Source organism: Dermacentor andersoni, chromosome 6 (assembly GCF_023375885.2).
Source record: "Dermacentor andersoni chromosome 6, qqDerAnde1_hic_scaffold, whole genome shotgun sequence".
NCBI classification, from domain to species: domain Eukaryota; kingdom Metazoa; phylum Arthropoda; class Arachnida; order Ixodida; family Ixodidae; genus Dermacentor; species Dermacentor andersoni.
Window position 1 is genome coordinate 128,697,621 of NC_092819.1, and position 27,972 is coordinate 128,725,592.

The following is a 27,972-nucleotide window of genomic DNA, read 5'->3' on the forward strand; positions in this document are numbered from 1 at the left end:
TAATATATCAATGGTTAATCAACAGTCATTTTTGTACGGGTTGTTTTATCTAATTCACTGACAAGAGGCGAGGAGCGCGCTCAAGTGGAGAGGGATTCAATGGGGTCGAGCCACTGCACTGAATATCGATAACCGCATGAAGAGGGTGGTGCCGGGGTCTGCGAGTGGTCCGCTTTCCCTTACTTGGCTTGATGTGGCGGGTCGAAAATCGCGGCGCCATGCAACGGAAGGTTAAGATTGCATCTAAGACGGATTCTCATCAAAGAAGAGTTGGCACTGTGAGGTCGTAAATGTGCCGAAAGTGTTCGAGAATGTTACATGGCTACACAAAAGATTTCATTGTACGCAAATAAACCCTTGCTCTCCGGCAGGTGCGAGTAGCCAGTGCCTGAGCGATCGGCGGCAGCTATCTTTTATTCCTTTCGGAACCGGGCAGCCTGTGGCTATTAAGAAGAAAATTAGGTTTTGCTCGGAATATTAATGCATCTTTAACGCGTACACGTCACTTTAACGCTGTTAGTTCTTGCGGTTTCGTGACGTCGCGTGACAGGCAGGTGAAATGTCTGCAGCCCGAAACCTTTTGACCAATAGCCGAGGGCTAATGACGGCAGTGCGTTGAATCAGAAATACCAATATTTTGTTCGGTCAAATCATGCATAATCAGGTATACAAGCCATAACAGAAGGGGAGCTATTGCGGTTTTCGTGACGTCACCTCACAGACAGGTGAAGAGGAAGTAGTACAAAAAAGTTTTTGGCCAATCGCGGAGGGCTGATAGCAGAAATGGAATAGAAAAGTTTTGAATAGTTTTAGGTTATAGCGCCCAAGCATTCCGTAAAGTCATCTGACAGGCTTGTCACACCTGGAATATGCACCGCAAGAGCTACAGTTCATAACTAGAAATACCCTGCGAAGTTATCCTGCGGCAATCCTCGCACGATGTTGTACTCGGCACCGACCCTCTGAACAATACTGATCAATCACTTTTTCGTTGGCGGGTTCGTGTTTGCTGAACGACCGGGTAGTTGAGCTCAAAAAAAGGGGAAAGAATGATTGTAAGTGCAGACAGAAGAGGAAGATGGTGCTACACTCACAAGTTTTTCTTTGGCATTAGGCTTGCCACATATATATACCGCGTACACTCTCGACATCTGGGGGCAGCAAAGAGCAAGCGACAGGTGATGTTGTTAATGTGCGCACCTAATCATGCAAAAGCAGGCAAACAGAATACCTGAAAGCAGCTTGGCTGCATGTAAATGTCCAAATCTCCATACAGGACCAAAAGAACACTGTCGGGGAAATAGAATTCTTTGAAACGTGCACTCGCTAAGGCAGACCGCCGCTTGCGAAATTTGCTCCGTAAGCTCTTTCGTTAGGCTTCTCAATGCAAGTAGCAAAGAGGGCGCGCGCACTAGTTATGCAGGGTCTGCTTCATACCTAATCAACACAACACCGCCTCTTGGTTTCTGTTTCAAAGAAGCAATTTGTTTTGAAGTTTCATAATCTCATCTTTCCACAAAAAACCCGCGCGAATTTGGCCCGTGGTGCCTTAGCTAATATTTCGATTGAGCAACTTATGCTAAAAATTAAAAGCAACATGCAAGTACTGTACAGAAGTGCTCATGAAAAAAGAAGACCCTAGGAGCGCAAGAACACTCTACTAGCGAATCTTGTATCAAACGGAAAGGTTACCGTAGCTTCTGCTGCCTGTGAAGAACTTTTTTTCTTACAACTGGGCTGGAACCAGCTTGACTCCTTTTGATGAAGGTGCGTTGCAAGGACAAATTCACTGCCCCTTACAAAATATAGAAATGCACAGATGGCCCTACTCGGAAAGGAGGAGAGTGCTAGCAGGTGTAACACCGACACAACGCATGACTTCAATTCTGGTGCGATGAACTGGGATAAGGAACAGTGCTGTTCAATATTTCCAAGGGACTTTCACCTTGTATACACACTACGAAACAAACTGAAAAAACTTAGTTTTCAAGTCAGAACGAGGTCGTTTGGTCCTCCTAGCTAGTCTTTTATGACTCGTGTTTCTCCCAACTACGAATAAAAGATTTAGCTTAGCCGTTCTGCTTTCCCAGTGCTTTGCTTCGGTTCTGAAAACACTAAATTTCTGCGTCAATAGGACAAATGCCCGCACGTTGCGCTGCTAAGGCAGTTATTTTGTTAGGTATGCATCGATTAGGAGTTTCGTTAATCTGCCATTACGAGAAAGCATGGTTGAAAGTTGGTTTACTGCGTATTATTGATTCTACATATTTTAGCCGTTCCTATCTTCCGTTGCCCATGATATAGTAAATAAAAAAGTGACGTAAACAAACCATCGAGATCCGTATGGATCCCTACAGACCTCTGTAATGTTTCTGGTAGGCATAATGCTGCCCGAGGAATTGTTCATGTTAAAAACACTCTTTACTAACTCAGTTGTGGTTCTTTTGTTGCAAATGTTGGGCACATTCTACACCTATCGTGTGTGACGACTCTTCCTTATTTGTACACTTCGTCGGTTTTCCCATTAACTTTAGCTGCCCTGGAATTGAAATCAATACATTTATTCTAACCATACTATACTATGCACAAAGCAGTAAAGTATCTAAATATTGAAATAAGAACACCGACTGCGCTGCTGCAGCCATCGTACCTTTTTTCAGCACGGCTTAATGTGGCGTTCCCGGCAGTCACAGCCACGTTATCATGGAAGTGAAATGCCAGAACGCTCGTTTAGCATCTCTTGCGTCACCGTAAAGCAAATGAAGGTTACCATAAATGAAAGGTAACCCTGCTCCATGGTATCCGTCACAATCAGTTTGTTACTTTTGGACATTACAACCAATCCTCCGAGCAAGCGACGGATCAATCTGGTAATGGATCGGTTGCTTGGTCGGTTAGTGAAGCGCTCGGTTGGGGAGCTATAGAGCAATCCGCAATATAGAGGGATGAAAGTCTTCCTTATTTCAGCGTCGTTTGAATTAATGTTCGCAAAGCTGTAAAATATCAACAGTTGTAGAACGCTGTGGAACAAGACCATCTTTTTTGTTCGCGTCGGTAATAGGAAAGCAGGGTCACTGATTTTTGGGCATGCAGCAGTTTCCTGTATACACACGCACAGGCAGCGGTGCTTTCTTCACCAATGGTTCGACGTCTGTTTAGGTAGTTGAATCTACATCTTCGAAAGGAAATTGTGTCACAAGTTCATTCTGCAATAAGAGCCGCCTGCGAATAAAACAATTATTACATCTATCGGTGAAAACACACGTAGGCCAGCCTGCTTGTCGAAAATTTTCCTATATACTATAGTTGCTCCACAGGAAATAATAGGTGTGTTTGCTTCACAGTCTTCGCGAAAAAACTCGACATATCACAATTTTAAAATTGTCATGAACAAGACCATATAGGTCATCCTTGTATATATGACAAACTTTTCCGGCCAAAACCATACACTTATTGCATTTATAAGAAAGCTTCTTCGCCTACACATAATACAGGTTTGACTTCCACTGTTTAGAAAGTTTTCTTTTCTACGCAGTGGGGAAGGAAATTGCACGCTACAGAACTCAACGACACTTACCTACGTTGACGGCTACAAATGAATATTATTACTCTTTATCACTGCATTTCCATGTTTGACGTTGATTTTTCTGAACACTGCACTGCTGTCCTTTATAGCCACAAGAATGTATCTGTAAATACTGTAAATTGGCATTTTATCCTTCCAGGTGGCCATTCAGTCAGCGACCAGCCCTTTTCTCACATATACAAAACGATACTTACCATAAAGGAGAGTCTTGAATTTGTAGGTTTTCACATTTCGATTGCCAGCAAGGATAAAAGAACTCACTTTCTACGATCTAATTTAAACCACTATGATTAGTTAAGCCGCAGATGGCCACACATTTTAATGAGTTTCACTTGTCTTTCCATTGTCACTGCCTTTGAGGGTATTTCCTTTATATTACTTGGCATATCTCGAACGGCGGTATTATATCATCCTATGTAATTTGCACAACAAACTCATTGTGGATAACACTATGAGAACAAAGAAAAACTGCAAAAAAGAAGACCAAGACAGAGAAAGAACCACACAACACATAACACTAAACACATAACACGACATAACACATAACACATAGCACATAACACGACACATAACACCTCTACAATCGTTTTTTTTTCGATGTCTTATCAGCAAAGTCCACGAGAAACATGCACAATGCATTAACCTAAGAGCTAAAATAACGTAAAGAAAGTGAACCTTTAGGATCCATATTTTTTCTTAGCAGACGTACTACTATCACCACAAAAAAGTAAAAGCTCAAAGTAGTAAAATAAAATTAAACCAAACGCAGTTCTTTCTGTGGTCGCGCATTTTCTAGAACGTCGGATGAGCAGCAGAAATGATGTGATGCGTTGGAAAGTATTAACTCTGGCACTCTTACATACAGACATTGCCGAAATCTTATGGTGCCGCAGACGACTAAAATGAGAGCCACTTAACATACTAATGCAATGCAATCTAATTTTCGAGGAGCACTTTGATTGCCCAACGTGTCTGGCTTGAACGACGAGTTATTACTGAATTTGAGACCTTCTTTCTCCATTTTCTATGGTCGCTTTGATCAGAAGTCTTCGTGATATTTTCTTACCTATGTCTGTTAGTCGCAAGCATCGCAGGGCAAAGATATAAATCGAATAAATAGGCATTTCGAAACGGTGAAGTGGAGGATGTCGCAAACCGCGCCAAATCAAAGGGATTAAAATGGAAACCGCATGCAATATTTCCTTGTATAACCGTAACAGCTATGTAGTGCTCTTAACAGTTTCGAAAGTGGCTGCCACGTGTCTTCATTACAAAATCAAAGACAAAAAAAAAGAATTTCAATGGGCACTGAAATAAGCAGGACAAGAAGAAGAGTTCATTATATTGAGAAGTTAAGCTTTAACACAGATAATAATAATAATAATAATAATAATAATAATAATAATAATAATAATAATAATAATAATAATAATAATAATAATAATGATAATAAGACGTCAGGCACAAGTGAACAAAAAATGTTTGAGGTTGCCGAATACTCTACAGGATTCAGCCGACCATTACCTTTTCACCATGACTATGTGTTAATACCAAAGTACTTCAGGTCACTTGAACCAGGAAGAAATATATTGCACGAATCTTGCTTCATTGTCTTCATTGAAGGAGAATTGAATCATCCGAGTTCAATCCTGAACTGTCGCCTCCAAATGAACTTACACCTTATACAGTCACAATTACAATACCTAAATCATGACGCGATGTGCTTTGCAAGCTGTCATGCTCTTCAATCAAAGGGCAACAGATGGACTTGATGTTTATCTATACGTGATATAACCCTTACAAGCTTTTGAAAATCTTAGAAGATATTGAACCATCAGGCAAAAACTGAGCACTAATTTTGCAAACCTAAAGTAGTGATGAGATGCCAAGTAAGCAGGGTTTGGGGCAGGGACGCAGGTAGGAGGTCAGAACTTCATGAATGGTAATCGCGTATTCCATGTGTAAATGTACGCGGACATTCATTTCAGTTGAGTAGTCACAAGGAACGTGGATTCCGGCAAGATAATTTCCACAGGAAAGATATGTCTTTGAGCACTATATCGCACGTGCGCTGAGAACGTAACCGGCGCTTAGAATTATCGGTAAGCATGCAAGTACGCAATAGGGTACTCTGTGTATAATAATGTTGGTGCTGAAACTAGGAAAATTTCATCAAACACAAAGCAGAACCGAAAGACAGCGCAACATGCGATTTAAGTAAAAAAAAACGAGATAGAAATAACAAAAGGACACGTGAAGGCAGCACACTGAATACGCTCTTTTTTTTACCATGTGCATAGAACATGGGTCAAAATGTACCTGTGAGCGCCACGCCCAATTTCAAGGCACAGCCGGCACCCATGCGAACTTGCTTCACCACATAAAATTGAGGCGGAATGTGTTTTTGTTTTTCGAGTAGTTTTTTATTTGCGATATTAACTAGATAGTTAAGGATTCGACGGGGCCTAAATGCAAAGAATACTCGTGTATCCTGCGTATAGTCCATGAACCCAAGTATTCAAAATTAAACCGGTGTTCTTCAGCACAGCGTGCCACGAAATAGAAAGTGGTTTTTACACGCAAAGCCCTGAAGTTTAAAATATTCTTTGATATATTAGTTTTTCTAAACGTGCGTAGACGCGAGATCGCGAAAATGGCAGCCACTGTCGTAGCTGAGCCTTTGAAAAAATAACGTGGGTCTTGCCCTGATCTGTTTTATCAGACGATATTTGTATGCTTCAGTAGCACTGAGTCTTAGGATAGCGTCGCATCATGGGAGTTTATTTGGAACGACAGAGAACCAAACGACCAGCCCATATTATTCTCAGCTGTTAGACAGTGAGTTATTCCGAAGTAAGCGTTGTGGAAATGTTGACAATATAGCAGGTATTATTTGCAGTTTCGCCACAGCGATGGGCGAAGATTCCCTACTGCGAACCCAGCTAAGCGTGATCTTTTGCTCAAGATTTGAAGTATCTACCAGAAAGAGCCAGTTTAGACCAGCACAATACATCTTAGGTATCTACAACATTGGAATTTTTATTGCCTGTAAGCACGTAAAAGGGAAAGAGTTCGTATACTTAAGAATATTTTATTTCTTTTATCTCCTTTCTACGTTGCCTGTGTAACTCGGTAACATTTCGCATATTTACTAGGAATCTTCTTCGGAATTTATATTCCGTGTTACACTCTCACATGTGCCCTAAATGTTACATAGCTTAAGAGCACATTTCCTTAGTTTTGTTTTGATATATGGCTTATGATTGTAACCATGGACATGTATCGCCCTGAGCCACGAGTGATGCTGTAGTGTCAAAAAAAAAGTCACAGGCATAAGCTGGAGAAGCGGCTCCATAGGAGCTCCATTTTCGTCACCGAGCACTACAGGGTCTTCGCGGCGAAGCCTCTTCGCGTCGTTTTCACGAAGATGATCTGCACTGTCCGCTCGGCGTCGACGGCGGGCTGTGGCTTGCGAAGCCACACGGCGGGCTTTGCACAGCGGTCTGCTGAACCCGAAGTTGCCTGGTTGCAGCCTCGCATAGCTCTGTGATTCCCTTCTTCAGCAGAGTTTCGTACCTTGCGAGGAGGCGCTTTAAGGTGTGAAGAAGGATAAACACAGGCATCCAGGCTACGTCGCCCACATGTCACATCCCTTGACCAGTAGTACGGTGCGATGGTGTCGATGAAGATGACGATGATGCTTTTTTAACATCCCCTTCAAAACGTCGTGGTAAAGATTAGTCACCTCGACTACTTGAGTGAACCAGGTTCAGCTACATGCAGCATGCAACTCCTAAATGCCGCTGCTACATGTTGGAACACCTGGTGGAATAGAACGCAACGGAAATACAGCGGCTGAACGTATCAACGCTACGCGGCACGCATGTTACATCGCGAGACACATGACGCGATACAATGCTAATGATGATGACCATAATTTAATGGGATTCCCTTTGAAACAGGATATATAAGTGAAAGTCACATAACCTGCTTAATATAATCAGGTATGTAATACATTTATTTCAAGCATTTTTGTACAGATCTTCCTAATCTTGTTTTTCTTCTTCATACCTTCTCTGCCTACCGTGTACAACTACCTATGCAAATTCCACATGGCGGGCCACTGCAGTATAAACTGTAGTATAAAGTGTGTACGTAAGGATGCTACGCAGCGCGCATCTCACATCGCGTGACAAGTTGCACGCTGCGATGCTAAGGAAGATGATGATGATGAGGAGGACGAGGAGAAGTATTATTGATATCCCCGTTGAAACAACGCGGTGACAAACAGTCACCTAGCCTGCTAATGAAAATCATTATTATTCTCTGTAGACACTCCCTTTGAAACGTGGTAGGGTCCTAGTCACGTAGCCAGCTTGATTTAGTCAGGTACACAATATGCATTTTTCTAGCATTTTTGCGTACATTTCCCTTAAGTTATTTTTCGTCCTCAAACATTTTCTAATTACCTTGTACTGCTGCATGGCACTTCACCTTGTGTATTAATATGCAAATGCAATCCAAAGTGGCATGTATCGACGCTACACGTCGCGCATCTCACATCGTCTACTCGCGCGATAGGGCGCGTTTATAAGGCATTTTCCCGCTGCGTGCTAACATGCTCCTAGAGGTGTCACAAATTGTTATGCTAATGGCTCAACGAGGTTGATAGTGAATGGCGTTCTCTCCGGTCGGATTAGCGTGTTATCATCAGTAAGACAAGGATGACCTTTTCTACCGTTTCTGTTCTGCTTCTATTTGAGCCACTTTGTATAAGCATTCTGAAAGAACAAAGTTGTCGAGGCTTTAAACTGCCCTTTATTGAGATTCTGGTTCTTGCATATGAAGACAACGTGGCTTTGTATTTTGTAAATGTATTTCTTTGGTGTTTAGCACTATTGATGCTTCGGTTGGGAATTTGTTGTACAATTTTCAAATCTAGTATGTCACCGCTGCCAGCTTTTCTCGTCCTCGTTCCTCCAAAGAACACACATAGAATAAAAAAAAAAATAGGCATACGAGACCAAAAGGAAGAGAGAGCGAGAAGGAATGGCAGTGAGGTTAACTCAACTTTGTCCACTTTGCCATCCAAAATGTGGGGAGGGAGATGGGGGAGTGAAATAGGGAAGGCACGTGTCTTAATCGCACTTTGACATGCAGCCCACCAGGTGCAGCGTATCTAAAGTTGGGCACTGAAGCGTGTAACCTGGGGATATTGTAGAAGAGCTGGAGTGACTTTCAGGGACGATGAGCTGTGAGGCCAGGCACCAATACAAAGCCAAATTTCAATAAAACATGTTGTGGGGTTAGTTGGTGCATAGCTTTCAATAGGTGAAGCGCCAATAGTGACGGCACACAAGAAGAAATACAGGTATGAGAATGAACAAGTATGTCAAGAAAGGCTTCATGATACGACAGTCATGTTTAAAGTAAAGATTCTGTTGCGCGTGAACTGTTGGAGGCCAACGAGATTAAGAAAAGAGGGGACAACTGTGTCAGTACCCCGTCTCTGAATATATACACAAATGAAAGCATGTCTTTAGATAAGTTTTAGTTTTAGATTAAGCCTGATTCTCTTCATATATATCTTCAGTGTTCTCGCACGTGCGCATTCACATATTCAGTGTCCCTCTTTTTTTCGTTCCCCTCTCCTCATGGCTATATTATCAGCCACCTGTGCCTTCAATAAACAGTTCCAAGTAGCGCCTTCTGCTGTCTGTATTTCTTCTTGTGTGCCGTCACTATTGCCGCTTCACCAATGGAAACCAAATTCCAAACCTGTACTCACAAACTTAAGAAAATATTCCTGCAATCCCTTCCCTGCAACCCCTGCAAATATTCGCTGCAATCCCGTCTAGCCATTGTAACACGATCTCCATAGCAGCGTAATTTTGCAGACATGGTCATTACAAGGCACTAATCTTTGCCTGTGTCTGTTCTTCGAAGCATAGTGCACCACTAAACTTGACGCCTCTACGCGTGATTACACTGCATGGTAAACACTGCACAAAATTCTTGGGCATGTATATACCGCCACAACACCGTAACAGTTCGCCACAGTACCCATCTAATCCTTTCCCTACTGTCCTGTCTGTTGTGTTCATGCTGTAGATAAACATGCGAGAGCTTTAGTCGCCACTTGAAGCTAGGGTACACGAACAGTGAAGACCGCACATACGAGTCTTCCTTTAACAGTAGACTGCACTTCAGGCAATACTCATCATCACTGTGCTTGGTCAAGGTTTGATAAATACAATACAGAGGATTTCATTATACAATTAATATTTTCAAATATATTGTGAACTAGCGCTTAAGTGCGTAATAACGCACAGGTAACTGTACCTACTGTGCAGCATTCTATTGGCGAGTCTGCAGTCATGGCAAAGATGTCAGTCTTTCCTAGGCAGTCAGATGCTACCTGCGTACCCTTAGTCTCTTCTGAGACTCCAGGTGCTCCTTGGCTCCGTTACTTGTGGTGCATCAACTGCGTCTCCCAGGTGTGCAGCTGTCGGCTGGCGGTAGCCTGGTCGCGAGAGGCTGCTTGCTTGCACTGAGTATTGGAGTCTATGAAACGGTGGCTTTCTGGGATTTTTCTGCGGCAGATGCGCAAAAATGCTACGTACGGCCTTCAACTTCAATGTTATTCACCATCGACTCTTGGTTTCTCAGAACCATCAAATAAAATAGACCTATTTCTGTCCAAGGACAAAAGAGAGAGAGAGAGCGAGAGAGGATATGAAAATGTTAATAAACTGCGCTGGGGCACCGCTAAAAATATCCAAAGTAATCACGAAGAACAAGGCCAGGAAATTTATAGAAAACAAGCTGAAGCAGCATATATTGTATAGACCTGGGGCTCACTTAAAACGCACTTTTAACAGGAACCGTCTAGTTTTATTCTGTGGCTATTTGATGAGCTTGAGTGTGATGGCGACAAGATATGGATCACATGAACACACCCGTGCGTTTTCGTTCGCGTTTTGTTTTTATCCCAAGTATGCAGCCGTGCCAAGTAGGACTGCGCTGACACGCGCATTGTTTATCGTTTCCCGGTGACCGTTTCTCACCGGCTTACTATTGGAAGGCTATCGCCTGTGCTGTACAACGTGGCAACCTTTTTTCTTGAGAGGAAGTACACACGCTAACGTGACACATAAAGCAAATCATCAATAGTTCATGCGCAGTCTAAGCCGTATTGAAAGAATGTCAGCTCACTTGAAAGATAGGTACAACGTGCTTTCCAATTGCGCGAAGCAAAACGAGCCGCGCGAACCGAACAAGAAACAACAGCGGAAAGCGGAGCTGGCCGCACGAACCAAAGACCCAGAGAATCAGGTACACAATGGAACAAGTAGGCAGGAAAATACTGTGCTGTAAGTACTGTAAAAGTACTTACAGTACGTACTGTTTTACGTACTAGGTAAAAGTACGTACTGTTAAGTACTGTACTGTAAGTACTGTAAAATGCGAACACAATAAAACGTTCTAGAAAGGAACACACAGTAGTTTACACAGGTAGTTCCACAGATTTGACTTGTGCTTTACCTGTTAGAAAGAATTCTATTCCATTCATTTGCTCATAAGGAGCACGAACGACCTCTCTGTTTTCGGACAACTGCTCACCGCAAGGCGACTCGCTTAAGCTAGACAATAGCTGCGGTAAGCAAGCTCAATCAGCAATATGCAAGCGATGAAGTGATATCTAGAAATAGTCCTTGTTGCACATTTTGCTGGTTGCCATTTTGATTAGGAACTCATTAAATCGGAAACTGTTAGCCAGCCAATAACAATTGCGCTTACCAACCAGAAGCAGCAAAGCTAGTCATTTTAACACTAAACTTCGTGGCCTTAACCCCTCTTTTGTCACCGTAGCTGTCGCTGGCGAAGTGGGGAGAGGGAGCACAAGTATTATTCTTATAACGCTCGAAATGTCACTCGCAATTGGTTCCAACTTGCCGGCTATTAGAGAGATTGTGATGAAAGCTTATGCCGCTACTGCAAAGTGTTAGTCCTTCATAAGAACAACTAAAAAAAAACGTGGTTGGAGGTGCTGTGTAAGGCTCTGTACCAACCGTGCTGTTTCCGCTAAGGTTTCGAAAGCATATTTGACCGTCTGAAAATGCACGTAAGCAGTTCTGCTGCTTCATACAGTCTAACTTCTGGTCACGCGCACCGTCATCACGTATAATCGATTATTTCTTAAATGCGCAAATCTGTCGAGATTTCAGATGAATTGCCTAACTTCAGTGATGACGAATGTTAGAATTGATCACGAAATGATCAAAAGAGTTTCGTAGGGTCCTCAGGTTGTCATTGCGTTAGAAATGAATGATTAAGAATTTCTATTATATGTGCAGAAAATGCACTCGAGAACGCATAAGTAAACACAACGTATAATTAGAAACAGCCCAGCATCATCGCGTGGCGCAAACAGCATTTGTGATAATAACGTAAAATGACATGCCAGCACGGCAGTCATCGCTGCTTGAAAATATGGCGGGCTTACAGCGTATTCAGACGGTGCTCTATGAAGGACAGCTTCAAACGTCATGGAACTTTGAAATACTACGCAGATTTCAATATGCGAAACGCTATCTTAGCGTCGATAGTTAGTTGTATTCAGATAACTATATTATTTTAAAGCCACCAACAATGATATACCACGCTGTTCCTAAAGGACTTGTGCAACTCAGTAAACATGGAAAGGTCGAAATGGAGCCAACTTGCAAGTGTAAATTACGTCTCGACAATTTCCCTCAAAAGAAGTAAAATAAATATGAACGAAAGTCACGTGCTTGATGTAATGGTAAACGCAGCAGCGTCTAAGTTTCCACAGTCCTTTATTTTTACTTTTCAAGTAGAAACTTTTCTAGTTTTGGGGGTATCTATTTGTTTTCATGGTTTGAATCTACTATCTTGACATCTCATGGCAAACAGAATGCCAATTCATGTTAAACGAACTTTGTTGCCAAAGCAAATACTACTTCCATTCACTTCTGCCAAAGACAACACAGCAGCGTTAACGTTCTCTCTGTGTCCATCCAAGCTAAGCTATTCAATAATTTTTTCAAACTGCCGCATCTAATATGGTACTACCCCATACGTACACTCATTCCTCTCTAACTTGCAAAAACATTAGGAGTATTCAAAATAAGAAGATCATATCGATAACTAATAACATCGATAAAACATAACTATTGTCCAAAGGATTCGTTTTGAATACTTTGCTAGTGGGTTTCGCTTATCGCTTCGAAACTTTCGACAACAGCCAACAATTCCGGTCAGTATAAGCGACGTCGAGATTTTGCAGAAATATGAAGGAAGAAAAAGAAAACAAGGATTGCAGGATAAGATGCGTACCTCATGTTACTTGTCTTGCAGGAAGGCTTTCTCCTGATGTATTCTTGCAGTCTTACCCTAATTAGAGTTCTGCCATTGAGGGGACTCGAACAAAAAAGCGCAAGATAGTCTCTTCCCTATGCAGGCAGGAAGGTCAGCAAACACTCCAAGAACATCGGAATGTATTCTTTTCTAAATTAGAGCTCGGAATCCGACACTGTTAAGGCACTCAACTAGAAAAGTCCTGAGTGCACACACACATAATTAGAGAATGACAGCGTCGGGGCTGCGGCACCCATAGTGTGGATGCTAATTGCCATTTGCCTGGCGTTTCTGAACATTCTTGGCACACCCAGACTAGATTATTTGACTGTGGTTGTCTTCGATGGGGACGTTCTACGTCTTAGTATGCCGCGCCTTAATTAGGATGTAAGCACGCCCCTTTACTTGTAAGCTTAATTTGCATGTGTAAATTCAGCATGTTAGATCAAACAGAAGTATAAAAAAATGTTCGAGCGCTTGAAGTTCGTGCAATGTTTGGGGCACTCTTCATTCTCCACGTCGTGCGCTATTCAGCTAAGAAGCAAGAAGCGCTAACCGAAGTTTGGAAAGGCGGTGCTCGCTTGACTGAGAGGCAAGATTTAATGCCTAATCGCCAAATGTTGTGTCGTTGAACTGAGTAAGAACGGAAAGAAACGATGTCAACAGGACAGACGCTTTCCGGTCCTTATTCTGTTCTACGATAGTACATAACGCACCAAGTAGCCCAACAGTCAACGACGGCGAACTTCTTCTTGGAAGTCTGATTTTAACTATCATGTGTGATACGCGCTGTATCTGGTTAACCTCATTGCTTTGTCAAATCATGAGACACTGAACTTGCAGACAAGGGCAGAGACAGTCAAAGCAGATTGTTTAGATTATGTAAAAGTTTGATAAAGATGCGTGGTAATAAATGTGACATATACATCATCAACGCTTTTCAATCCTCGCTAAACATCACTGAAATCTCACGAGAAACATTACGGAAGCCAAATTGTTGTTCAATCTTACTACTGAGAAAAATTAAGCTCTGGCCAATGACACGACTTTCTTGTGGCCTTAGGTCTTGTTTCACTGTTATTAGACGCAGGCGCTAAGTAAAGCAGAATTATTACTTTCTTTTTTACAAAGTTTCAATTACAGATAGGATAGATAAACGTTATTGAAAGAATAATCAAATTATTGGCTAATCGTCGGGCCCCAAGTCCAGGGTTCCGCAGGCTCTTGATATCTTTTTGGCTCTCCGGATGAGCTTGAGATGCTCGTCGAGCGCTGAGATGAACAGAATCGCCTCCCATTGGTCCATCTTGGTGTTCGGCTCATGTTCTATGTTGTGTAGCGTTCACTTACAGAACTGTGTTCGACTAACCATGGGCCATTCTTGATTTTTTTCCGTGTTTGCTTTTGCGACCAGTTTACGAGAATCAAACACTACTGCAGACCAATGACTTTGTGTGCTCTCTAGATTACCAAAACACAATATTTTCCTGTTATTTGTGTTCCCATTTCTCCCCCAATCATTGGTTTACTTACGTCAAAAAGTTGAAAAGTTACGCTTGGAAGAAATCGTTTAGTCATAACAAAAGATTGCAATTGGAGTCTGTAATGATTGTCTTTTCTGTCTCACTCTACAAATTAGAAACTTGGAGAGAAGGGAAGCGATCTTTTAGCGACGCCTTCCGCTCGATTTGTTGCAGGTCTTATTCTCCAGTGCTAACGGACGGCTGACCCCATTGATAACGCAGGCGGAGCGTCACTCTCACCACTGAGGAAGGGCGAAAAGGTCGAAAAGAAATAGATTCTGAAGGGGCATCGATCAAAAAAATTACGGCCCTGGACAACCATTGCTAGCCATCTCGTTGCTTTAATTTTGGCATAAGTATTGGCAGAAAATAGCGGGACCGAGGTCAACACATTTTGGAATTTTCTTGTCCGCGGTATAGCGAATCACCTGACTAATGTTTGTTCAAATCACTGCGCAGTCTCGAAAAAAAAGCATATCTTACCGGGAAACTGTTAGCCTCTCGTAGGTCGGCATTTTTTATGTCGTGGGGGGCTGATCCCGGAGGTAGTGTAATACCAGGACGACCCGCGGCGGAGTTGAAGCAGGCTTCAAGCACTCAGCAAAGTGAAACGACAAGTGCATAAATTTTTTTTTGAATCACGCACACAATCCACAGAACAGCATTCGTTCCAATTAAGAAGAAGCACAAAACAAGCACCCGAGCAGCATAATTATTGATAAGGCATTTCTGGTAAGAATGTGAAGCACGTAGCGCTCCCCGCATACGTTTCCCGGTATAGGTCACTGGTGCGCGAGCTGCTGCGGTGACGGCTGCTTGTGTGAGCAACGCATACTTAGCACTCCCGAGGAGCATTGTGAAGACGGGGAGTGGCAAAGGGAAAAAGAAACGGCAGTGCGAGCAGCACGGAGCAGTGCTGTGAGGAAGGAAGGAAAATGTTGAGAAGGAAAGACAGGGCGGTTAACCAGTTTAGCTTAACCGGTTTGCTACCCTACACATGGGAGCGGGATGGGGGGGATGAAAGGTGGGAAAGGGAGAGAGAGAGAGAGACAGAGCACAGCACAGCACACACACATCGTCCGTGAGAGCCCATCACTCTGGCGTGGTACGTGATATCCCTGTCAGAGCCGCTCGTCCAATCCCGTCTCTTTCACAAACCGAAGTGGTCCCTTCGTCGCTTTCAGCTGAGATGTCTTCTGTCGGCGGCATGTGAAAATCGTGTCGAGGGACCATGGTCTAGCGTCAAGGTGTGCTAGAACGGATGCCAGGGACTGTCGCTGAACATTATATTCAGGACAGTCGCACAGAATGTGTTCCAGCGTCTCCTCGCAAAGACAAGCATTGCAGAGAGCGTTGTCGGCTATTCCAATGCGAAATGAGTTAGATTTCATGAAAGCCACCCCTAGCCATAAGCGATAAAGCAGAGTCGCGGGCTGGTAGAATTAGCATTACCTCCATTATTGACATTACTCTAAATTACCTTTACTATCATTACCCTAAAACAAACATTACATACCCCCCTCAGCAGTTGTATTGGTGGTTTTAAAGAGCTTCGTAGAATATCAACTTCCGCAGGGCTGGGATGATGAGTCACTTTTTTCGGTTTGTCACAATTAGATAAAACAAGCCGCTCAGTCTAGGCAATGTTATTCATTTTTAAAGCGAGCTGAAGTGACCTCCTATAAATGAGGATAGCTTTTATTTTGGCCTCTTGAGACAACCCTGCGGGTCACTGCCAGGTGCTTGCGTCGGCGGTTACGCAAATTTAACGCCAGGAGATTGGAATAAAAACATATTGGAATAGTTTTACGTTATAGGGCCCTTGGTTTATTAAATCTTTTGCGCATATACGTTATATATGCTTATTTTTGTTACATTTCAGAAAGAGGGCCCGCAGTAAGATTGTCGGGCGAGCGTCCTGTTGGACAAGATTATAAGACAGTAGGCAAGATTAGGCAACCTAGGATTTGCCTAGAAAACGCATTTATTTTAACATTACTATAAAGTGGAGTAGAAACACTCTTTGGAATTATTAAAGAACAAACTAGTACCTGAAATGAATGAACGAAGCATAATTAGAGAATCATTAATTCAGTACTTCAATGCAACTGTTCAAATTTGAATTACTTTTTAGAGAGCAATAGAGATACATTTATTATGATACAAAAGCTAAGAGGCCGGTGTGAATTGAAGTTCTCACCTGCTACTTAGCACTGGGGAAGGGAGGTGGGAGCAAAAAAAAAAAGGAGCGAGAGTGACTTGATGATGTGGATGGAGATTGTGGTGAATGGTGCAGTGCATACAGTACTGTACGAAAGCATCTTTGAAGAATACATACAGAGTACCAAAATCAAACTATACAATGCAGAATAAAACATTGCAAGAATAAAGAAGGAACTTAAGAAATTAGCAATGAAAATGAACAAACATTGAAAATTAAGATAGCAGTACATGGTTTAACCATACAGTATGACTGTCGCAATGGAGATTATTGTGAAGTTCATGCTGTGCATAGCGCCCCGATTATTTCCCAACTCGAAGCTTTGTTTAACGAGACCTGCCGTACTTTGTTGGCCATGGCAGCGGCTGTGGTGGGAGAAAGTGGAAGCGCGAGCATAGGCGGCTGCTGATTGTTTTGCTGCCACCGCCGCCACACCCTTTCCGAATAGCTCATACACAGGAACTGAAAGTGCCGTAGGCTCTGCGAGCGGTATAGTCACAGGGGGTGTGGTGAGTGCTCAGAGGCTGTAGGGCATTAGTGTGGCACTAGTTACCTGCTACAACTAGAAGATGTCTTACGGTATATTTAGGCGACCGTGCTCCATCCGTATTCGTAGAGGCCCAGTACATTCAACAGATGGTGTTTGGATTCCAGAGTGATGAAATAATCCCCTTTCTGATGGTGCCATAGACTACACTGCACTGCTCAAGCCGGCCGCCCTTGTAGATGGCTGGTTATGCTGCATTCGCCTCAATCTTCCATGCTTGCGCTCCCGATGGAGACGCACACCATTCGCCATGGCCAAAGGGGTTGGATGTCCCAATGTCTCGTTGCACTAGTCTATTCACGCCATTTATGGAACCTGCATGTCGAACATAGGAGCGCCACTGTTGGTGAAGCTTGAATCATCTGCAAAAAAGTCCGCACTTGCGGGCCTAATAACTCCTGGTTAGTACCAGGTTTAGTTCGACGAGTTATACCTACTATTGCAGAGTGAGCTTCCTCAACCCGTTTCCTTTGGCTCGGACACACAAACGCACTGTAGGGCTGCACCAAGTTTTAAAGACGCGCGCGAGGTTAAATTTTGGTCTGATTGTGTGATTCGTATCGTGACAATAGTGTTAAGTGTGCGCGCGACTAATGCCCGATCGAGTAGGCACTTTTCTCCTGTAAACAATGACACCAGTGTAAGAGGTCTGGTTAGTAGGATTTCAATGACATCAGCGATAATTGTATGGTTGTACTAATCCCCATTTGTTTCCTTTCAGATCTCCCCGACAGTTCTTACTTCGGTACCTCCAATTTTGCATTTATAATTAATTTGTGTTTTGCCCGTACTACTGAACAAAATAAATTCAACTTCAGCGTCGACGTGCTCTAATTAGATGCGGTTTTAACAAACGACCCAATCGAACCCTTTTTGAGACCTTTCACGTGAGAAGAATATAAATTTATTTCATATGTTTAATGAAATAGAACCTCAGTAAGCCAGCACATGATTCCGATGCCAACGTCGACGAGCTCTTTTAGAAAAGTACGCCAGGTCATGTAGCATGGGCGTACAGCACGCGTGTGTAAGAGCATGTGTGCGGGCAACAGTTCTTTAATGCATAGCTATTCTGGAGCAACTTCACTAGGGGAAAAAAATGTATGTCCGTCGGTTCGTATTGTTTGACACGATGCGCTCCATAGATATCCATTGTGTTATGCGGCGATGTAGATGACCAAGACTTAAGAATGCGTATGACTACTGCGATGTAAAACATATATATACATATATATATATATATATATATATATATATATAATACCGTTCAACAAACAAAAAGTAGTGAAACAACAGGGTGCGACAATAAATTCTAAAACATCTAGTATTCAGTTGTCAGAGTTCTAACAGCTGAATGCCGTTGATCATAAAGTCGTGTCTTGCACAGTGTTTCTTAAATTATTTGTTTCGTTAAACAGCTTGGGCCTAACGTTAGTTGCGGTGCCCTATATGGGCGACTGAAAAGAATGTTTCCCTGCTACGTTCCGAGTCCCACTAGGGAGTTCCTGCAGTAATTTTTAGTCAAACTGCGCAACAGAGCGACACTTACAGAATTGTCAACCTTGCCATTGTGTTTTGCGTAATGCTTCTCTCTGCATGCATGCAGTTCTTGTTACCGTTCTGCCCTCGGCAGACATCTAGCATTGCCGACAGTCTTGTGATATCACTGTGTTGTTTCATAGCGCTTATTCGCGCGAACTGCACTTTGCCTTTCAGCATAGCTGGTGAGCGGTGCGGTGCCCATAACTGCATGACACTAAAGTTAACGACGTGTGCGATGCAAAAACGTGTACGTTGCATGCTATTACATGTGGCACATGATGACAATAAATACACTTGCATGCATTGCATTTTAGCGCCACTAATTAAGTCATTTGCGCAAGCTCCTCTTCACATGGCTTACAACATTTGCGTAGGACCTCCACAGTTTTGGCAAGCAGTGATAATCTCATTGAAATAAAGTCTACGTCGCTTGTACATCTCATTGGATCTTGAAGACCTCAACGTCACGCATATTTGTTCCATCTGGTTACATTTTCTTTAACAGGTGCACTTGTGATTGTCAAAAAGAAACGAAGAAAAGAGAATAACTTGCACGGCTGTTGCAGTACGAAGTGGACTGTACGACACTTGTACATTAGGAAAGGCATAATTCGACTAAGGTGTTCATTTATAGAAATCACTGTTATGGTGAGTATAACTGCCATACTGATAGGCCATAAATCGTTGTCGTGGAAAGTTCAGTGGGAGCCAATTATGCTCGCTGTATTATTATTATTAAAGAGCAGTGAACCTGGCCTGCTCAGTTAAAAGTATTACAAAGTAGTTTGAACGTATATACTATATAAGTTATTCACAGCCTGAAAGGCGCGAGTACGTGAACATGCAATGTATAGCGTACACAATAAAAAGGAACCAGACAAACTAGGTGTCCGTTTTTCTGTCTTCTTTCTCTTATTACTTTTTTGTACTCTGTACATTTCATTTGCATGTTTTAGAGCTCTTCAGGCTGTCATTAATGGTGCCCCAACTCGCCCAGCAACATGCTATGCTATATATGTGAAAATTGGCTGTAAGACATGCTTCCAACCCGATACGATGAATCAGAAAGTCTGTGTCATGCTGAGCACCAGCAGAGATCAAAACTGCAGATGAGGATCGAAGCTATTCAGAAGAGTGGTCACACAGGTGGCATCGAAATAGATGAACTCGTTTTAGAGGCTTGTAATATATATAGGATATGCCGCATATAAGCAGCTTTCTGTATCGCATACATCGCTTAGCTATAGCTTGTTACACGTGCTGTCATTCCCGGGAGAATTCAGAACGCATGCTGATCCGTTGTCCTTAGTCTGAACTACAAAGATCTTCTTTGAAGACAACATTGATGAACTCTGATTATTGTTACTTGAGCATGAAAAATTCGCCCGCAGCATAGAATAACGCATCATTACAATGATCAGCTCTACTCTTTAATGACCTTCTTTACTGGCACTGACGCTGTACATATCTATTAATACATTGTGTATATTTGTGTGTTTAAATTCAATTTATTATAAGATTGCATTCATTGATTATGTGAGTTTAATGGTAGAGAGCGAGAGATGTGCCGTTTTATTTGTTTTTTTTTTTTCGCATGGGCTGCTTAGTCACGTCTTACGAAATCTACTTTATTAGCGGACCGCCTTTCATATCACCTTCCATTATCATTCGTTGTTGAGTTGAGTTGAGTTGTAGGCTACTGGTGGGATTAGCCTTGCAGTTGCTGCCGACAATTGCTCCACCGTAGCGACACTTAAAATAAATAAATCCCATAATATAACACAGACCTCACAATTACAAATGGTCACTCCTCAGTTCACCATGCGGAGGCCAAATCCGTGTCCTGTAGGTAATTTAAAAGAAGGCGAGAGACCTCCTTCCTACACAACCGGTTACCGCGCGGGAAAACAATGACCTGAAGAGAGCTGTGAGGAACTCCTGTCTTCTTGAGGGACCCGAATAACACCCTCCTTTCCGCGTTATACACAGTACAGCACATTAGGTAATGTTCTATGTCACCGCACACACCACACGTTCAACATAATGGTGATAACGCCTGGCCAGTCTTATACATCCACGCAGGGGTACGAGCAGAGCGCGTGCGAATGCGGAGCAGTAAGGTGGCTTGGTGTCTTTTGAGACCCTTGATCACACATGGCTTGTGAGGTGAGCTCCACAAAGAACTGCAGTGGCACAACACCACTTCTCTGAAGAGTCTGTTGTCGTCTTCAGGCACTCTTCTCATTGGATTCCCAGACAGCGTTCTATGGGCGAGGCTGTCCGCCATATCGTTGCCTATGATACCAATGTGCGAGGGCACCCATTGGAAACGTATGGAGAAGCCTTTGATATGGAGATTGTGCACCGAGCGTAGGGAGCTAAGACATAAGGCATTAGTAGGGAACCCGTGCTCTAACCTTTGAAGGGCAGATTTTGAATCTGTAATAATGACAACAGCTTGAGGCGTACAAAACCGTAGTTTCTTTAGAGCTGCCTCAATGGCATTGCTTTCGGCCGTCGTGGAGGACACGACTGCAGTGAAGCGAACAGACCAATCATACTTCAAGTAGGGAATGTGAAAAGCAGCTGCACTAGATCTTTTGACGTTGTCCACAGAGCCAGCAGTAAAGATTTGAAGATGATGTGCATATTCAGTCTCAAGATGTTCCAGTACCAGCGAACGCGTTGCCGCCACAGGAGAACTCCGCTTAGCGCGTACTTGAGGAATTGTCAACGAACAATCGAGGCTTGCGAATGACCAAGGTGGTTTAAACCTCTTAGTTCGACCTCTAGCGTCAAGACCCAGGTACCCAAGAGTATTTAGTGCCAAGTACGCTCAGGACTCAGATCTCTTTCGAAGGCGCTGTAGAAGGGCTCGGCTGGCTGCCGTCTGTTTGAGGCGGCCAATTTGCATCAATAACCTTTGTGAAACGACTAAGCTAAGAGGGCTCAATAGAGATTCATAAAGTACTGCATTGTTAGGAGCAGTCTGCGGAACGCCAAGGGCCCTTCTGAGGCCCCTTCTGTGCAGAACCTCAAGTCGTTCCAGCTGTGATATCGAGGGGGAAATTGAAGGGAGCTGATACATTATTCGACTTGTCACTAGTGCATCGTGCAACCTGATCATTGAAGAAGGGTGATTTCCCAATTGCTCACTTGCAACTCTCCGGATCACACTGAGACGCGAAGATATCGATGTCACAACCGAGTCCACAGCTCGTCGCCAGTGTAGGCGGTAGTCAATAATGACGCCCAATAAGCGCTTGTGTTTCAATTGTCGAAGCGAAGATTGATCAAGGTCTATCTTCAACCGCCCATACCTTCTTACTCTACCTGGAAACATGATGAAGCCAGATTTTTCCACTGAGAGAGTCAAACGAACACCTTGAAGGTAATTTTGAACTGAAAGTAATGCCTGTCGATCTATCAGAGCTAAACGCTTGTGTTGATATCCGGTTAACCAAAGACAAATATCGTCCGCGTATATCGTCATATGGACATGCCTGTAATTTTTTTGCACTTCAGCGGGAAGACCAGCCATTACAACGTTAAAGAGCGTTGGGGAAAAAACACTTCCCTGAGGCACACCACGCGATACCGCCCTTTCGGTGCTTGTGGTACTTCCTAACCGCACTTGAATTTTACAATCACTGATAAAGGAGTGAATGAATCGCAGAAGATAGCCCTGTACGTCCATGGCCTGCAAACTATTTAGTATTGAGCTCTGAAGGACGAAATCATAAGCCTTTGATACGTCTAGGAAAATAACTAGTGTGGAAAGGCCGAAAGCTCTATGATGTTCAATATGGCTTATCATGTCCAAGACGCTATCTTGCGCGCTTAAACCTGTTCGGAATCCAGTCATGCATGTTGGCAGAGCCCTTCTATCTTCGAGCCACCAAGATAAACGCTTAATTGCCAGCTTCTCCATGAGCTTAGCTACGCACGACGTAAAGTGATACAGGACGATACGAGGCCAAGTCTGTCATTTCTTTGCCGGGCTTCAGCACTGGGACAACACAAGCCACCTTCCATGAAGGAGGAACGTCACCAGTCTCCCACACTCGATTGAGATAGCTTAGGAGCATCTTCCGGTGTTCCAGAGGTAGGTTCTGCATCATCTGGTTGGTGATGCCGTCAGGACCTGGTCCACATCGACGCCGCAGGCTGCTGAGTGCTGCCTGTAGCTCTCGAAATGTAAACAGGGCGTCCATCACAGACGTAGATGTTGCAGGCAGAGCGCAGGGTTGAATTCCTGAACTTGCACTTACAAATGCATTTGCACATTCCTCTGCCGAGCACACGAGCGGTTTCTGCTTGCGCAGTGCAAGCGCTTCGAAAGGTTTACTAGGACGAGAATCACCAGCAAGACTGCCAATGACTCGCCAAATTCTTGTCATCGGTGAGAAAACCGTCACGCTAGGGCAGAAGGACGCCCACTGTGACGTACAGAGCTTGTTCGTATGGCGTCGAATGGCAGAGTTAAGCCTATTCAAAGTCGTGTTCAAGGATCTGTCGTCCTTCTTCCGCATCAGTTGTCGCTCCGCCCTTCTGCGCCCTGCGCGAAGGTTCCTGAGTTTTAAATCCGCAGTCGGAAAATGATTAGGCAACTTGACCGCTGTGGCAGCAGCCATCTTACCAGAAATCATTTTGTCTATCACATCACCAGAAACACATGCAAGTTGCTGCCTGTATTTCTCCCAAATAATAACATGGCTAATTTTAGAGCCGCGCATATGGAAGTCGGCAGTAAACACTAAAATTAGATAGTGTTTATCATTCGTTCATAATTGGACAATTTATTGCCTGTGGAGAAGCCGGTGCAACAATGGTTGCCAATATTTCCAAATTCATTCATGTCTACGATTCACATAGCACATGTTTAAGCGATGACTTACTGTTACAGTTCAATATGGATTGAGTTAGTTTTCTGTTTTTTTTTGCTCGACATCGGAATCACCTGTGCTCCTCACGAAAATGCAGGGACCTCTCTGGCGGTGACTGCACCGACGATGAAATGAATTGCTGGTTGCACGGGCTACGCAGGAGCCTCGTCGGTCATGCTGGCAGTGGGCAAGCAAACAGGAGACAACGCACAGGAGTGGAGTTCCAGCATGAGGCAGACATTTTTTTTTAGTTTTAGCTGGAAACAATAACAAAGAAAACAATGTCTGTTAAATTCATTTCCAATTCCTTTTTCCGATACTTGCGGCAGCTAAAGCAAGTTATCAAAGCTAGCGTGATGTATTTCCTGTTGCCAGTTCTCGCCGGGTGTCCGCTTTTGCTGAATTTTTTCTATGTGAGCATCTTCGCCTAAAGACTATAGAAAGTGTTTCACGTAACTTATGCCTAGGATTAAATAAAGTGGTTAGCCGCAGCTGAATATGATTTGCTGTCATGTGGTGCTCCTTGGCGTATTTTTTATGTTCCGCCTAATCAGGTAATTAACTAAGATGAATGATGGGAAAATGTTAATATTCATTTTAGGGCCAAGGGTGTTTCGTTGCGTTGCAGAGGGGGTTTCGAAACGACCAATCAAAATTTTTGCGGCAACGTACGTGTTGCGTGGTTATTTTCTTCGGCGTTTAACGAAAGCTGGCGAAAGTTTTGCGTGCATTTGCGGGCTTCTTTCATGCTCGGCAAAACACTTATGTAGTACTTATGGAGCAACAGACAGCTATATCGGGATATTTTCGTGTCGCTCTACAATTATCTCAATCGCACTTTTCATGCACTTATATAATATTTGAAAAGGGGAATGTATAATTAAAACTAAATATCCAATTAGGTGGAGTGAAAAAAAAATAGTTTGAGTATATCCAAGCGACGACAAAGAACATTACCTTTGTTCTGTCCAGCTACGTGACATTTGCATACTTTTAAACTCTGCCTAAAGTTAGCTGAGACACCATGTATACACCCATCCGAATCCGCAGGGAAGGCAAAGGTACACTGCCACGCGCAGACAATGTCAACAATTCAAACTCTTTCTTTGATATAGAAACTGACGGTCAACTGACGCAATCATCTCCTGCCCGTGCGTATCGGTGGTAGCTTCTAGGATTTCCCTGCTTAACTTATTGCGATGGCAATACACGACAGCAGTCTGATCAAAAAAGAGGACGGCGCAGTGGCTACCCGTCACATTTTTTGACAATGGACTGCCAGTTGGCCGTCTGTAGCAATATTTCTGACGTTTTTGTTGTGTTCTTGCAGACGGATATTGAAGTACCTGCTGGTCTGACCAATGTGGTGTCCTTGGCAGGAGAGTGGAATTGTGTAAACAACTCCCTTTCTGCAGGTGACGATTTTTGACAACTTAGTTTTGCAGGCGATGGTTGCGTCAGTTAGCCGTCAGTGGCTAGATGAAAGAAGGAGCTTGAATTCTTTGCATAGGATATACGTGACAGTGTACCTTCTATTCTCTGCGGATTCGGGTGGGCGTATATATATGCTCAGAATCCGCAATAAAATATTTCTTGAAAGTAAGCGCTTGTTGTGTCTCGAGTTGTCCCTGGTCCTTACTGCGCTATGTTGCTTGCATTACCATGAGCCATAATCTTGCCACGCGACATCAGCGATATCTAGTCGCTCGAGAAAGCGAATGACTCTCCCCAGCCTGCAGGTGCTGCCATGTTGCGCCGCATAGGAACAATGCTTAGGAGAGTTGCGTAATTTAAACCCCATTAGACATCTCTGGCGTTCGCATTTATTATTCTTTTGCTCAAAAAACTAAACACATGAGCCCGAGATGACGAAATAGTTTCGCTCGAAATGAGTACTAATTTATCCAGCTTGTCTAACCGCACACACTGCTATGCTTCTAGGTCTGTCGCTTGGACTAAATGTTGTTCAGAGTCAGGCAAACATTGGCATAGTATGATTTTCAGTGTACATAAAAAGCACCTACGAAATAACACCGCATCGTTCCAAAATAAATTGCAACTGCAGCACTGTAATGGCCAGGGTCGTTTTTGTACTTTAATTTTTATAGCACTTCAACAAAGCCCGAGCAGCATCGCACTGTTGTCCCTAACGCCACCAGCTGGCAAACGTCGGCGAAATGTTCTCGCTGAGAACGCCAGGCTCTATTCTGGCGGTCGTCCTTGCGTCTTTCCGTGCGCACTGAGAAGCCGCCACTGGGTGGCGAAATGGGGAAAAATAAAGAAACAAGGTAAGTCTCGCTGGTCGACGTTATGAAAGTTCCGCAGACATTTGCACGCTCGTGTAAATACATGCGGAAGCCCGTGCTGAGCAGGCTTGACGCGCCATAACCTGGGCTCTACGCCTCCCATTCATCTCTATTACAGTTAGCGTGAGTTTCCACATGCGTGCGCGCCTCATATGCTGCGTTCGCACGCGAGAACAGCCCCTACTTGTGACGAGACCTAATGGTAATCTACGAGGCGCCATTAAAATGCGGCGGGGGAAAGTGCCATAGAAAAGTAGCAGCGATGAGCGAGAGAGAAGGAGCTCGAACGTTGCCCATGCCAGGCAACCAAATTGCACTAAACACGAGAAACCTCATCAGGCTCTTGGCTAGACCAGTGGCAGGCAGAGCTGTGCCTATTCAAAGCGACTAAGGCGGCGACGCTGAGTACATATATCGCATAACGCAGTCAGCAAAGCTTCCCCATATAGGTACTCTCCCAGAGGAACAGTCTTTGAGTGTCGAAGCGCGTCGCTCCAAGTTCTACCGGTACAGTGCTAGAGCCAGTCCTTAAAAATGGGTACAATGCCGAGTGCTCTGCCTGCGTGTGAGACATTAAGAAGACGCATACTGGCTCCTTTACCCTTGTCGACAACATCACATTATTTTGCGTTACACAAGTAAAGAAGTGCGCAGCACGGTCCAAATTATTCACTTTGTAATGAAGTAGACGCACCCCTGTGTATGTGCCGACTGAAGAGGAAGACCAAGGACCGTGCCGTAATCGCGAGCGTCTGCTCCATTACAACTTCAAATTATGGCAACGCGATCATGTCGGGCGGCTCGGTAGAGTGCCCCCGAAGGGATTCCACTCGCTCTATTTCCGCAGTCTGATTGGCCTATCAGGAGCGCAATTATGAGACACTAAGTTCCATAAATAACTATTTGCGTGGTGGATCAAGCGGCAAATGAAATTCAGCAATGGGAATATGTGTAGTTCACGCTTGAGGCGGCAGCAATCAGCAGCTGTCCTGTAGCCGGTGTGATTAGCTGAATAGAACCTTACTTTGACAGTACATATCTAGCGGTGAACGAGCCGTGTCAACATTGGGCGCTTGAAGGTGAGTTTTGGAGCTTACAGTGTTAGCACCCAATATTTTTCATATGGTAATATTCTTTTATCTTGGCGGTATGCAAACGTAGGAAGCCAACCTATTCGCTTATAGAAAAGATTTCGAGTAGCCGCCGAATTTTTTGACAGTCAGGTTCATGTCTACTATTATGTAGCCCGATGTCCTATGAGGCTTGGAGGCGGCTTGCCTTTATCATTACAGATATACCCATATTTTGCTTGAGAGAACCATGGTAACATGCTATAAGAAAAACTCGAGTAGTAGTGAGAATAATATTTATCCAAAAAACGCCGTCTAAAGGACGCCAGTGATCTACAGCGAGAAATGTTCTTCGCTGTATTTTTTCTTCCGCTGTGGTTGCGCGATTTCTATTCACTGTTGCCCACAATCGTAGTGTTCTTTACGAATGTACAGATGTATCTACGTACAGATTATTACACCTCAAAATATGGAACATGGGGAAAAGTTAGTAATCAGGAATGCTTTTATCTATATTTGACTTAAAGCGCAAGAAACACAAATACACAAGGTTTGGTCTTCCTTTCTTGTGGTTTCTTTTCTTGATGTCAAATATGAATTCTTACAAACTCACCCAAATTTCAGTTCTTGTAGTACGTTTAGTGAACATGAAAATTGCAGGGGGTGACCTCGCGTGATGTGCCTCTGTGAGACATATAACCACGGTCAAGCACCAAGTAAGCAGTCTTCATGCCGCTCTTAATTTCGAGGACTGATCGTTCACTGCTCGCGAAACTTTTGCGCGCTCATGCTTCAACTCTTCTTGCCCACGATGCCTATCCGCTTTTTTCAAGTCGGCAATACTGACTTGTTGCCGGGTGCGTGTTAGAAGCAGGGATAAGGCAACCTGTTTACTTCAATACCAGCGGAA